At 43.6% G+C, this 14593-nt stretch overlaps 1 protein-coding gene across 3 annotated transcripts in view; it reads left to right on the forward strand.

Annotated features, from left to right (window-relative positions):
• The first annotated feature begins 2308 nt into the window (after window positions 1-2308).
• ERC2 (ELKS/RAB6-interacting/CAST family member 2) overlaps window positions 2309-14593 on the forward strand; it is a 970915-nt gene continuing 958630 nt past the window's right edge. For 2 of the 3 annotated variants that reach the window (XR_003118096.1, XM_025375698.1), the window contains exon 1: window positions 2309-2424. The gene's annotated coding sequence lies outside the window, so the exon portion shown is untranslated. The remainder of the gene's footprint in view (window positions 2425-14593) is intronic. The other variant, XM_025375697.1, reaches the window with a different exon arrangement.

Here is a 14593-nt window from a genome sequence, read left to right on the forward strand (position 1 = left end):
TTGTATTTTTTTTAGTAGAGACGGGGTTTCACCGTGTTGGCCAGGATGGTCTCGATCTCCTGACCTCGTGATCCGCCCGTCTCGGCCTCCCAAAGTGCTGGGATTACAGGCTTGAGCCACCGGGCCCGGCCTAAAGTAATTATTCTTAACTTTTTCTGGGTCAAGGACCCAATTTGAAAGAAATCTGTTGAGAACCATGAATCTTCTCTTTGTGGGAAAAATGTACACAAGCATGTATATAACAAATTGTCCCCCAAATGTCAAGGATTCCTTTTAAAACCCATGGATCAAAGGAAAAGAGAATGGGTGGCCAACCAGAGTGAACCTCAGGCATTGATTTAAATAAATTCTTCATAGAATCACCCTGGGTATGCTACTCAACTTTTCTGAAAGACGGTAAACATCTTATAGAATTTTTGTGAGAATAGTTGAGAAAATGTAAGTGCCTGCACAGAGGGGGGTACTAAAAAATGTTGGCCACGTTTCAAAAGATATGGGATTTTAGGAATTCTCAAAGGACTCTCAACAAGCCTCTCATATACAACAAGCCTTTTGAGCAGAGGCTGTCAAGGATGTATGCGGGGAACAAAACACAATAGATGGAGCTTGGTTTTGCCCCTGGAGCATCTAGGTCAGGAGAATGAGTGTTGATTTCTTAGAGAGAGAAAGAAGAGGATGAGGGCAAGGAGAGTCTATGAAAAACCTTAGGCACCAGAGGTGTACAGGCTTAAAGAACAGGCATTTGGGCAGGAACAGGAAGGCATCCTTGTCTCTCAGAGTCTGACTCCCTGAGCAGGAATCATTTAATATTTGAATTCCGGCCGGGCTCTGTGGCTCATGCCTGTAAGGCCAGCATTTTGAGAAGCTTGAGGTCAGTGGATCATTTGAGGTCAGGAGTTCAAGATCAGCCTGGCCAAGATGGTGAAACCCCATCTGTACTAAAAATACAAAAATTAGATGGGCATAGTGATGGACTCCTGTAATCCCAGCTACTTAGGAGGCAGAAGCAGGAGAATTGCTTGAACCCAGGAAGCGGAGGTTGCAGTGAGCTGAGATCACACCACTGCACTCCAGCCTGGGCAACACAGCAAGACTCTGTCTCAAAAAAAAAAAAAAAAAAAAAAATTGAATTCCCACCAGTGGAGGAAAGAAGGAGTCATCCACTAATCGCTGTACTAATTCTATGCCTCTGCGCACCCAAACATCCCACGGCTGGATTTGCTTTATTTGTCTGAGCTTCCCAGCAGGAGAAATTTAGATCTGGCCACTGAAATTGCTGGAAGCAGACTCATCAGGACAGGAAGGAAATGACTGCCCTATCTCTGCAAATTGACTACTCAGTGAAAGAGACCAAGTTTAAAGATGCCCATGGCTATCCCAGTACCCTCCCTAATATAAAATGGCACAGTTGGGGCTCCAGACTTGTTGAGTGGAAGCTTTTTCCAATGAAAAACTTGTCCAAATCCTCTTGCTCATTACCTTGAGGTGTGTGTGTGTGCGCGCGTGTGTGTGCGTGCGTGTGTGTGTGCCTGTGTGCGCGCGTATCAACTCAGATATCATCTTTCTACCTTAAATTGGGACAATGCAAGCACATTTCAGGGCACAGAAGAGGCACCCAATGAATATGACGGATACGATCTTTTCTCCTGTTCCCGTCTTTATCTTTCATTCTGTCTTGTCTTTGGGGGAACAAGAAAGTAAAGATCTTAGGAAATCCTTTCAACCTCCCAAGGAACGTTAAAGCTGATGGACGGTGCCAGGGTATGGTAACCACGACCCCCTACTCCAATGCTTAACTTAAAAGTTAAGTGCCATCCCTGCCTCTGTCACCAAAGCCACATGACAAGTTCCGGGAGTGCCTGGCAGCTTTTGGAGGGGGGTACCCGGGAAGGGGCGTCGGGGACAGAAGATGGGGCCCAGGTGCTTCGCGCCGCGGCATGCCGGGAGGAGGCGCTGCGAAGACCCCTGCCTATGCCGTGCGCTTTCTGCTGCCCCCAGCGGAGGCGCCCGGGCCCCAGCCCCGGCCCCCCTAGCGGCTCCTCGGGAATGCTGGGAATGTGAGTCAGGGCCTCCGCGAGCGGGCGAGCGTGCGGGCCGGCCGGGTGGGGGCCCAGCCGAGCGCAGCGCCTGGCAGCGCCGCGCGAGCGCGCGTCTCGGGACTGCGGCGGGTGCCGCCCCCTCGGCCGCCGGCCCCGCCCGGCCCCGCGCCTGGCCCCGGCCCTCCGAGCGGTGTCCTCCTCCTTCCCTTCTTTCCTCCCTCCCGGTTCCCCGCCCCGCTTCTCCTCCTCTTCCTCCGCCTCCCGCTCCTGCTCGCTCGGTCTCCGGCTCCGGCGCCGGCTCCTGCTCCTCCCGGCCGCCCGGGGCCAAGGCGACGAGAGGTTGTAAAAATCCATGTGGGACGGCCCCGGGGCGAGCATCCGAAAGGTGAGACGCCGACGCTGGGGTCGGGGCCGCCTGGTGCCCAGCTCCCTCGGGGTACCCGTGCCCGGGCATCCCTCGTGCCGGGTCCCCCTCGCTTGTGGGGAGCTGCAATGCGTTATCGTGGGGAGCCTAGGGGTGAACCATCCGCCTCCTCCGGGGCTTTCTCGGGCGGGGGAAGGGATGGGGCGGCCTAAGGGAGGATTTGCCTTGATGTCTAAACCCCCGGATTGGAACAAGTGCACGGTTTCCTCCGGCGCGCGGGCGCCGCTCGCTAGCCCCGGCGGCCCGGGCCACCTCCCGCAGTCCCTCTCCGGCAGCCACCCTCACTGCCATCGCCTTTCTTCTCTCAGATCCCCCTTTTCTGCCTGGCGTCCCCTCTTGCCTCGAGGGGTGGGGTATTAGCGGGGGCGGGGGTCTTGAGCAACCCCAAGCAGAACAAAGTGGAGAAAGGTGGAGCCCCAGCCCAGGGGGTGGGGTGGCTGGCTGCCTGGGTGGGCTCCGAGGGGAGCGTGTGTTTAAAAAAAAAAAAACCCGTGTCAGGGAAAATGAAGCCGATTTATGGGGAGGGCTAGGGGATGGTGTATGAAAAGGAATACGTGAAATTGAACTGAACGGCATTCCTTCTCTCCTCCTCCCCATCTCCTAATTATACAAAAAAGGGATACTTACGAAGGTGTACCTAATTTAAAAAAATACCGTACGAGCCTTTGAAAGATCATCTTAGGACAGTGAAGATTAAGAGCTGCTTTGGTTCGGGGTAATAAAATAGCGCTCGTAAACTCTCCGTTCGGCCCTGCCTTATTTATTTTGTACTTAAAGGTCTCTGTTCTTGCCGGAGAGGGAGGGTCCGCTCTTTTAGGAGTCAGATCGATTTTAGGCGGCTACCTGCCTTTGCTGGATGAAAGGCAATTTACTCCCGGAGCGGTGAATTGTCAGTTCCCTCTGTGATTGACAGCCACACCTGCCACTTACGTGGGTAGAATGGGGACCCGTGGAACCCAAAGAACCAATCAATGCTCGGGAGAGGAGGGCAGCTCCCACTTGTCATGGTTAGTTTCCTGGTTGGCTCTTTAAATCAGTGGTTTTACTTAACCATTGGTTTCCACCTGGTATGGGGATCCAGCTGTGAGAGGCAGACAAGCGGGAAGAAAACTCTTTGAAAATGGACTTTTAGAAGCAAGTATATTTGACCCGTGTTTCCTTGTCCTCCCCATCCCTTACCCACCACCCCACTGATTATTAGTTGTAGTAGTTGCGGATGCCAAGGCCATTGGCTTAAAAATGAAAATGAATCTGTGTAAAGAAGGAATTGGGGGAGGGGGTGTTAGAATTGCCCACCTATTTCTCCAGAATTGCAGTCTTTATAAGAGACACCATGTGCCGTTGAGCTATCCGGAAAAGGGTGTGGCACTTTGTCTCCTATGGTCACTCTTGTCCTTGTAAAGTCACATTGTTTCTCAGTATACAGTACTTGGGTCTTGGCTCTACTGGATGGATTTATAAGATATTTTTGAAGCCGGCAAACGTTCTTTATGGGGAGTCACATGAATAGAAGGGATTCTTTTAGTTCTGACAGTTAACTCAACTTCTGGAAGTGAGGGCTGCCTTGTTCTCTTTTGCAGAATGTCAGTTTGGTGGTGGTGGGGTCAAGTCATTTTCTTTCTGGGGAGTAGTAGAGTTTGCCTTTTTCTCCTGTAAGCCATCTTGTCTCTTTGCTTCTGTGCTTTAATAAAATACTTTTACAGTTTTGGCAGGGAGGGGTGTGGAAGGTGATGGTGTCATGATTTTCACCAGCAAGACTTTCACCGGTGGATGAATCATGGGTGAAGGACCAGATCCTTCTCAACTCACTACTAGTGAAAGGCTGATTTTTCAACACCCTTCTCCCTGAATTCATTTAAAAAATTACTGATTGATCCAAAGAGCTGTCACTTTATAGAAGCTGTACCTGGATGTGAACATAATGCTGTGAATTAAGCATTTCATAAACAGACTGTGAGCCAGAATATACTGATTAGAATGGTTTTCATGTAGAAGTCGGGGTTGTCAAAGCAGTATTATTACTATTACTATCATCATCATTATTAGTGCATAGGCAAGCACTTTGTTAAGTACTTTATATGCATTATCTTTTTTAAACCTTGTGGAGCCCCTGTGAAGTAGGTACTATTCTTATGCCCAAATTATAGATGAGTAACTAGAAGGAATTAAGCATCTTGCCACAGTTTAGTATGAAAGCAAGAACCTGAGCCCAGGTTTGTCTTATCCAGAGCCCATGACCTTGGCCATGGCCTTGACTTCAAATTTGGGTTGTGTAGTCTGCATGTGTCCAGTCTGAAGTGTAGGTTCTCCCAGCATACGTAGAGCTAACCCTCTTAAGAGTCCACTGTGATTCTGACAGTCCTTTTATCAGCCTGTTTTGCTTTTCCATTTTAAGGCTGTGGCATGGGTCAATAAGCAAATTTAGTAACTTTGTTTATTATATATTTCCAGTAGAAACATAATAAAATATAAAAAATATAACATATGATAAAATAAAAATTTTGACTCGCTAGAAATTTAGTTCCAAACTTAATGATGATGACTTAAAGAAGGTAAAACAAAACAAAATTCACACTCTTCCATTTTTCTTGACACCTTAAATTTCCAATTGGAGTTTTAAATAGATCTTGGTTGAATAAATGCTCCTAACATCATTCAATTGTCTCCCCACCAAGGGATTAGGGTTTTATTTTCTTTGTTATTTACAGAGACCGTTTTCTATTAGTGATTAGCTATAATGATATTTAAAATTATTCTTTTGTAATAGCATGACCCTCTTATTTTATTTTTTATTGTTTTTTGAAATGGAGTCTTGCTCCTGTCACACAGGCTGGAGTGTAGTGGCGCGATCTTGGCTCACTGCAATCTCCGCCTCCTGGGTTCAAGTGATTCTCCTGCCTCAGCCTCCCAAGTAGCTGGGATTACAGGTGCCTGCCACCATGCCTCTCTAATTTTTGTATTTTTAGTAGAGACGGGGTTTCACCATGTTGGCCAGGCTGGTCTCGAACTCCTGACCTCAGGTAATCCTCCTGCCTTGGCCTCCCAAAGTGCTGGCATTACAGGTGTGACCAGCTCTCTTGTTTTTAATATGTTGGAAATGCTACAAGATGTAAGCCTTATCAGTCTCTTCCCATTGGTGAAACTCAGTGGTGAAGGTTTGCCAAAACAGGTATCCTGAAAAATAAGGTGAATGATGTTGGAGTCCACAAATTTACCTAAAGAGTCTTTGACTTTGGTTAGGTTGACTTTTGTACAATCTGCATTTGCTTGTTTTACTAGGACATCCTCTAGCCCTTTTTTTTTTTTTTTTTAAATCTGCTAACCAGTTAACATTTTGGCTGGTCCATGGGGCACCTACTTGCCAGCCAACAGTTTCTGTTTCAGCAATGTTTACACTATTCCTTTATATTTTATTGTGATTTTCTTAGTTTAGAAACATAGGATGAATGGAAAACACAGAAAAGCACCAATATTCATGGTAATGTGGGTCTCATAAATTTAAAATAGTTGATCCAAAGGTAGAAATCACTGGATGTACAAAACATGGAGATTCTTTAGCCTGTTCTTTTTATGTGAAGAAAAGGAACAAAGTGAATGAAGATATAAGACATGCTAACATATATCAAATGATAAGATATATTAGTCAGCTTTGGCAGTGTAACAAAACTCCGAATTACAGCAACAGGTATTTATTTTCACACTCATGGGTCTTCAGGTTGACCGTGATTTGGCTGGTATAGGTTGGGCTCCTTGGGGTGGCTGTGCAGAGGCTGTGGGTTGGGTTCCATTCTGCTCCACATGTGTCCTGGGGCCCAGGCTGAAGGGATGGCAGCTACTTGGGGCATACTCTTCTCCTGGCAGATCACTGGAGCCAAGAGGCAAACTGCACGAGCAAATGTCACTTTCACTGATAACCTATTTTGGACAAAGCACTATTTTGGACAAAACTTGTGTGTAAAAGTAGACTCTGTTCACAGTAAGGGAGCGAATATCTGATGAACTATGATCCAGATTCCAACAGCATGTAAAAATTATGGTGAGAGGCTTTTCTAATTTTTTCTTTGTCTTGGGGAATGCAATTTTCATCCCCTTACTCCCATTGCTGGCTGTGTGACATATAAACCTGGTGCTTAACTTCTGCATTTCAGGAATATACTGTGTTTGATTTTAGAGGGCTGGCTGTAAAGCAGGTTGGTGTATACATATGAATTACTTAAATTATTAAGGCATTATTTATTAGAACCTACTGTGTTCCAAGAGACAATGTTCAGTCTCTAAAAACTTTGGTGAACACAGTTTTTATCTGATGTGGGTCCTGCCACCATGAAACTTATCATTAGGAATAAGTGTAAGGAAGGACTTCTTGGATGCAATGGCATTTTCCTGGACCTTAAAGCAGGGAGAGTTGGAGATGCAGATAGAGCAAGGGATACCATAAAAACGTAGGGGCACACATGGATATTGAGTTATTCCATTTGGCCAGAGAGTAAGAAAGGTGAATAACAACAACAATAATAATTATAACAGTAGTATTTATAGCCTAACTTCTATTGGGCAGTTAATTATGTGTTAGGCACTGTGCTTAGCACTTTCCATAAGATATTTAATATTGGGTAGGCATTGCTGGTTGCCTACCCAACATTCATTTTCTCCTTTCTAACTAAAAGAAACCCAATTTTGTCTGAGATGGAAATAAGCCCACCTCACCTTCCCAAGACTCCCTTGGACTTAGAGTGGCCATGAGAGTTGAGTCTGATAATGACATAAGTGGAAGTTGTTGGGTGGAGGCTTTCCTGAAAATGTGGTGAGTGGGACACACCTGGTTGTTATACTCCAAGAACTTTTCAGCTTTTAGCTTCTTGCTGCTGAGATCATCGGTGCAATGCCTGGAGGGGTAGCAGCCAACTACAACAATGAAGATAAAGTCATGGTTTTTATTTTGTTTGTTTGCTTTTGAGACAGGGCCTCACTCTGTCACCGAGCCTGGAGTGCAGTGGCACGGATCTCAGCTCACGCAGCCTTGATTTCCCTGGCTCAAGTGATTCTCCTACCTCAGTCTTCGTAGTAGCTGGAACTACGGGTGTGCACTACCATGCCTGGCTGATTTTTGTATACTTTTGTAAAGATGAGGTTTCCCCGTGTTGCTCAGGCTGGTCTTGAACTCCTGAGCTCAAGTGATCTCCCTGCCTTGGCCTCCCAAAGTGCTGGGATTGCAGGTGTGAGCCACTGTGCCCAGCCAAAATCATGTCTTACAAATGGCAAAGCTGGAGTCTGGAAGGATCTTGGTCTTGGTGACATTGTTCATTCATAGTACCAGCCCAGACTGCCTTCCCCTGTACTTCTTATTGCATGAAACAAAAAAGTTCTTTACTTGTAAGCCACTACTTATTACTTGTGGCCACATACTCCTCACTAATACATACCTTCTCAAGAAAACCCTCAAAGTAGATGCTATCACCTATTTTGCAGGTGAGAACATTAAAACTTAGAGGGGTTAAGGACTTGCCCAACCAGTAAGTGGAAGTGTTATGGGTTCAAAACAATGTCATTTTGACTTTCAGGATCATCATCTTGCGTCTGGCTGGGCAGGATAAGTACTGTAGTGGAGATAATATTGGAAAATTAGGCTGGAGTAAGACTGAGGAGGCACCTGGATTCCTGATTGAAATATTTGAGTTTGATTTCATGGGCTAGTGAGTATAAAGCCATTGAAAAAGACAGAGACCAGAGGTTTGGAGTCCACTGAGGCTTGAGTGCATGACATACATGCTTTAGTGCGAGTGGAGGTGGAGGGAAAACTGGGCATGAAACAGAGCTGGGGACATGAGAAGATAATGGAATTCAGTGAACCCAAATCATAGTTGCTGTTAACCTGAGAACAAAATGAAAGTCTCCTGAAGACTAGTATTCACTTCTACCGATGGCTTCACATTTGCCCAGAAGTAGGGAATGAGTAATATAGAGAATTGCTAATGGGATATGAATCACTATTTAATGCTGTGGGGTGGGGTCTTCTACTCATTGTCAATACCATTTATTGAGCCCTTGATGACCTTGTATTACATGACTTTGGTCTGGGTCTGGCTCACAGTGCCAGTTAAAGGTAGCAGAGGTGAAGGGTAAGGTCAGAAGGTGCTGCAGTGGTACATTAGATTCTGTCCATGGACTTATTTCTGCTAAACATTCTAGACCTTCCTTGCGGGGTAGATTGGGGTTACTTTAACTGTCTGTGTCTCCTTTTTTTCTTCTCTTTACTTTTTAAATCTGTAAAATAAAGGATTTGGTTTACATTCATAGTTTTCAAATGTTTTTCAGCTGTTAAAACTTTTTGTTTCCTAAATAAAAATTTATCTGGACCCTCAGTATATTTATAGGAAGCAGAGCTGTTCTGGAAATGTAGGGTCCAGATTTATGTTGCATGAGGTATCTTTACGTTGAGGCCACTGCTCTAAAATGATACCTACACACCCTTCCTGGTCCAGGATTATGTGAATCTTATAGCTGTTCAGATGTTTTATTTGTGCATCATCTTTAACAAATCCCTTTGTTATTCCACAGGTTGTGTCTTGATATCATCTGTGGTAGAGACTGTTAATGTTCCCCATAGCCACTTTTTCTTTCCTTCCAGGCATATGTTGTAAGTGCCTTGCATCACTTCCATGCTAGAACATTTGATTTCCAGTGTGAGAGCACCCAGTGCTCTCTTCTACTGCAATGATTATGGAAATGTGTGTTGAGATGGAGCCCTCCATCTGCCTGGGCCTTTCAGTCACTAAATGAACACAGCTTCCAGTCAACTGGAGTTGGACATATAGACCAAGAAGTAAACTTTGGTTGTTTTAAACAATGAAGATTTTCTGATTTTTGGTTTCTGCAGCACTTTTCTGCTTATGTTTACTGATACGTCATCTTTGAGCATATCTGCTAAACTTTATGTAACTTACGTTTTGGGTGCCTTCTGGATTAACCTGAAGCCTGGCCAGCTTGTCCTTACTTTGTAGTTAGGAAAGCAGTGGGCTGGCACCTACATCTACTGTCCTGTTCAAATAGATTCTTTGAATTGAAATCTTTATGCTCAATAACATTCGTTTTCATGTTTAAAAAGTGCCTGAAGACATATTGTATAGTGCACCTTACTGTTCTTAAAAAAAAAAAAAAAAAGCCTTTATGCCATGTTGCTTTTTTGTTTTGTTTTGTTTTTTGTATTTTTAGTAGAGACAGGGTTTCACCGTGTTAGCCAGGATGGTCTTGATCTCCTGACCTCGTGATCCGCCCGCCTCGGCCCCCTAAAGTGCTGGGATTACAGGCGTGAGCCACCACACCCGGCTGCCACATTGCTTTTTTAAGTATAGAATCTATGTGGCTTAGAAAGGAATAATGACTATCAGTTACCATAACAATGGCTGTTATTAATTAAGTAGTGATTGACTTATGAAGTATTTATTGGGTATCTACTTTGTGATAGGCACTGGGGGTACAGAGATGAACCACAGATAGTTCCTTACTACTTGGAGCTAATACTCCAGTTGGAAGTGATGGATACATTTGCTCTGTTATATGAAGAGCACCACTTATTGAGCATTTACTATGCGGTAGGCACTGTGCTAGGTGCTTTATATTGCTCATTTCATATTACCTATACAGGTAAACGTATTATCCCATTTTATAGGTGAGGAAACTGAGACTCAAAGAGTTTGATAAGTTCCATGAAGGCAGGAGCTTTGCCTTTTGCTGTATCCCTGGTGCCAAGATGTTCTATAAGTATTTGTTCAATGATTGAAGGAATAGAAAAGCTTGCTCAGAGTTAATGCTGTGGCAGAGCCAGAATTTGAATCCACCTCTGCCTTACTCTCAAGGCTGCTAAATTATCACTAGAGAAAGTAGAAACAGTGAGTGGCCCCACAATTGCATCAGAAACAATCACCAAGCCTTACCAGTGTCAATGCCAAAAGCACCAGGAATTCTAAGCTGTCTCACTTTCACGGCCAGGGCTGAGCCTTCTTTGTGATTTTCTGTTCATTCTTTCAGCTGGGGAAGTCCAAGGCCACTATCTCACTGACTTAATTGTTCATATAATTGGTTACACCTCTCTTGGGCCAGTTCATCTGCTACTCCAGCCTAATTTCTTCAGCACTTGGCTGGCCAATTCCCAGGGCGTGCCTCAAGTTCTGCTGTTAACCTCTTGGGCATTCCTTCTCCACTTACATCTTCCAGATTTGTTGCTTTGAAGTTGTACTTCCTCTGTTCTTGAACTCATGTTGACTCTGCCAAGCAGAGCTCACTTGGTCAGATCCCAGAAATATCTAGTTGCTGGCACCTAATCAGCACTCAACAAAATTAAAAAGAGAGAGACAGCGTGTGTGCATGGAAGAAGAGAAGAAAATAAATAAAGACAGGAAGAACTTTCAGGAAGGAACTAAGTGATTATTTTTTTCCTGGAAGTCAATGGTGAGATTATTGCCCCACTGGATGAAAAGTTGGAAGGGCATCTCTGAGATACACCTGAAAACCAAAGGCCAGCCACAATGTTCATAGATACCTTATACCAGCAACTTAGTTTTGCTATGGTTTATTTTTCAGTCTTTTTTTGCTTACTTGATTATCCTGTGTGAGTGTGTGTGTGTGTGTATGTATGTGTGTGTGTGGTCTGATAGCATTAGCTCTCTTTTCCTGTCTTAATACTTTCCACCCCTAAAGGTAGTTGTCATTCTGTTATTTCAGGGCATGAATGAGTTGCAGGAAGCAAAGTGCATTTACCCTAAATGCATTAGGAGCAAACTATTAATTCAAGGCAACTTCTTAGTGGGTCAGAAGACTAGAGCTTAAATGGGAATTGAGCAATGTGACTGTTCTTTAAGAATAAGCTCAGATCCTTATGCAAACCATGAAATATTTCTGCTAAATGGTATGACTAATTACAGTAAGAAAGAGTGGGGTTTCATACAAGAAATTGAACCTAGTTGTGCACTGTGGTTACCAGTTCTTATGTGGCAAATTTCTCTATAATAAGATGGGTGTGGTCAGGCTGGGAGTTCATCCTCTATGGGCCTGAGGTGATTGAAGGTGGGTTTGGGGTCTGGGAGCTGCTCTGGCAGTGAGAGTTGAGCAACTCTGCAAGATGTGAGTTTAGGGTGGTCCCATGATCACTGGTTATTTTCTCAGTGATACTGGTGGACATCAAATTCCTACCAAGATGTCTTTCTTGTGCCTGGCTTGAGGCAGATTAGCCATGCTCCATTTTGCCAGCTGGCTCCAGCTGTCATCATGTCAAGGAGCGGCCGTGATTCAAGGGGCAGGTTCCGAGAGGAGCAGGATTGTTGACTCTTTTTTCTACATTCATGTCTTAGGAGAGGATTTTTGATGTCTTTTCTTTCCTTCTGGTGATGTGTGTTTTTCCTTCCCTTCTAAGGCTGTAACGTTCCTTCCTCCCCCTTCTTTGTTTTGCATTTTGACCCTTTATTCGTATTGTTCCTGAAGCCTCTCCCTGACAGGAAGCAGGAGGTTGGGTAGTGAGTGGGATAACAGCGTGGCATTTGTATGGGCTCGTTGAAAATAGGTCCTGTTTGATGCTGAGTGGATACAAAAGCATCTGGGTCTTGGTGGCTGCTGTTCATCAGGCTTGTGAGCGTGGAGCAGTTAGTGGAGGCACGCAAGGGGAATTCTTCACCTTTTTTGTGAAAGCTGAGAAATAACTCTCTTTTTATACATGGGCTTTGAATGCATTCATGGGCCACCTTGAATTCACAACATGAATAGTTGCTTAGAATAACTTCAGAGCAGATTCTTTTGGATACAGAGACATAGCACTGACCTGGGGTCACAAGCCCTAAGTTTCCTTTCTGGCTTTGCCACTAGCTTTCTCCTTATTTGGGATCTCTGTTTCTCTATCATCTAGTCCAATTTGCTTCAAAGGCACTCTTCTAGACCTATTATATATATATTTTTACAAGTTTCTTCATGCAGAGATTCAACTAAGTAATTATCATTTTATTAGTTATTTTAACCTGGAAAACAGGAATGGCTGGTGTTCTTTCATAATAGACATTAGTAACAAAGAATTAAGCCATTCTGTTATGTATTCATCATATGAGTGTATGCTTGCTTTGTGCCAGTCTTCTTCTGGGAATGGGGTGTGTATGTGTTGGGGGGACCGTTAAGAGAGCAGGTAATTTTGTGGGGAAGCTCAGGGATTGTAGTATCTAGAGGAGCACCAAAAAGTAAGCAGGCAATAATGGATGCTCTTTGGGGGAACATCCAGGCTGTCACGGAAGACTTAGGAGAGTCATGGATGAAGAATGAAAGAAGGCTTCCTGAAGAAAGTAGCACCTAAAGTGTCACTGAAGGGTAAATGGAATTAGCCAGAGGAGGGAGGATTTGAAGGTACAAATAACAGGGGGAATAGCATGCACTAGGTCCAAAGGTAAGCAAGAGAATGTGAGATTCAGGGTTCATAGAGGTAAAGGTAGATAGAACTGCAGAGCTGGAGTTTAGCTTGGCTCAGGATGACGGATGGTAAGAGGAGCCAGAGAGCGTGACAGGGCACGAGACCCTGTGAGCCATTGAAGAGTTGGGACTCAAGCTTAAACCTTCAAGACATTTCAAGTAGGGGACGGATATGATCAAAGACTCTGACTGCTCTTTATTCTCCTTTTATTTCACTGTCATGGCAATAATTACCTACTTTTGATGCTTGTGGGAGTATGGGGCTTGCTATTGGGAAGAGAGGGTGGCAAGATGACCTGGAGAACAATAGAAAGATTGATTATTATGGCTTTGGGACTCCTAGCAATGTCCATTCTGATTCATTGACCAAACAATTTATGCAGCCTTAATAATTTTGAAAGATCATTTTCCCAGTGAGGAAAAATATCTTCTGGTAAAAATTTGCAGTGGGACTCCACACCACTTGTTGGTTTTGAGACTCTTTCCAAATATCACGTAGGACAAAGTTCATTTCAGCAAATTTTAAGCAGAGCACAGAGAGTATACATTGTGTTTTAAAATCTTTGTAGTTAATGGGCAGAATGAAACTGACTGCGTTAGATTAATTGAGGGGAATACTTGGAGTAATTCATAGTGTACAGCTTCTGAAAGTGGTCTGAGAAAGTTCATGAATGGAAATAGTTTCATTATTCCTTGAAATGTACAAGATTGGGAGTTATGGGCCAGAACACTATTCAATGCCCCGTGCATAGTGACTGCCTCTGACTTTACTTTGGTATGATTTACACTCTTGCACATTATACAGTAACACTGTTAAATTGTCTTTCATACATTAATCTTCTGTGCTGTAGCTTATGAACCACCATTCTGAGCTACTGTATCATGACCTTACTTGCCAACAAGTAGTTTTAGTTCATCAGCATCACCATATTTGCACAACAGAATTTGTGCAATCACCTGAATATTTCTTGAATTTTGTCATTAATTTATAAGTGGAAAATGGAAAAATGTAGGCAATAATATAGGGATAAGTATTTAGCTCATGATGTAATTGAGCCAAACAGTGAAACCATTAGGCATGCCCAATATGGCTAGTGGTTAGCTTTAGTCAGATGCTTTGAACTTAAGTTGGCCAACTATTTATAGTTGTGAGTGAAGTTAAAGGCTATGTATGTATGAAATGTTGGAAAAAAGCTTTAGGGATTACATTAAAGAGCAAGATGGAATTTGGGATTTTATCATTTATTTGTTTTTGGGAACAGTTTCCCTTTTTAACATGTAATTCAAGGTAAGTTTTGTTTGTTCAGCTTTTTAAAAAGTACATATTCAGAAAGGCATTTTCTACAAAAGCAAGGGACAGAAATTGGATTTCTCATCAGTCTTATTTATGAGTCCACCAGAGTATGTAACCTAATCCTTTGGTTTGCTAGTCAGAATAGGTGATTATTATGATAAAATCTCTGTGTATTTTGGCAAGCAAGTAACAAGAAATCAAAGCAAAATAAAATGACATTTGGCAAAGGATTTACCTCAATGAGAATTTCATGATCGCATGGTTTCATTTGTTAAAATGCTGTACTGTGGAACTAGAAAAAGACTAAATGAATCCTAGTCTTTGCCATAAACCTTAGGAGGGTACATTTGTAGCCAAAGAGAGAAAGGGATACGGATAAAATTTACCAGATTA

The sequence above is a fragment of the Theropithecus gelada genome, chromosome 2 (assembly GCF_003255815.1).
Source record: "Theropithecus gelada isolate Dixy chromosome 2, Tgel_1.0, whole genome shotgun sequence".
NCBI lineage: Eukaryota > Metazoa > Chordata > Mammalia > Primates > Cercopithecidae > Theropithecus > Theropithecus gelada.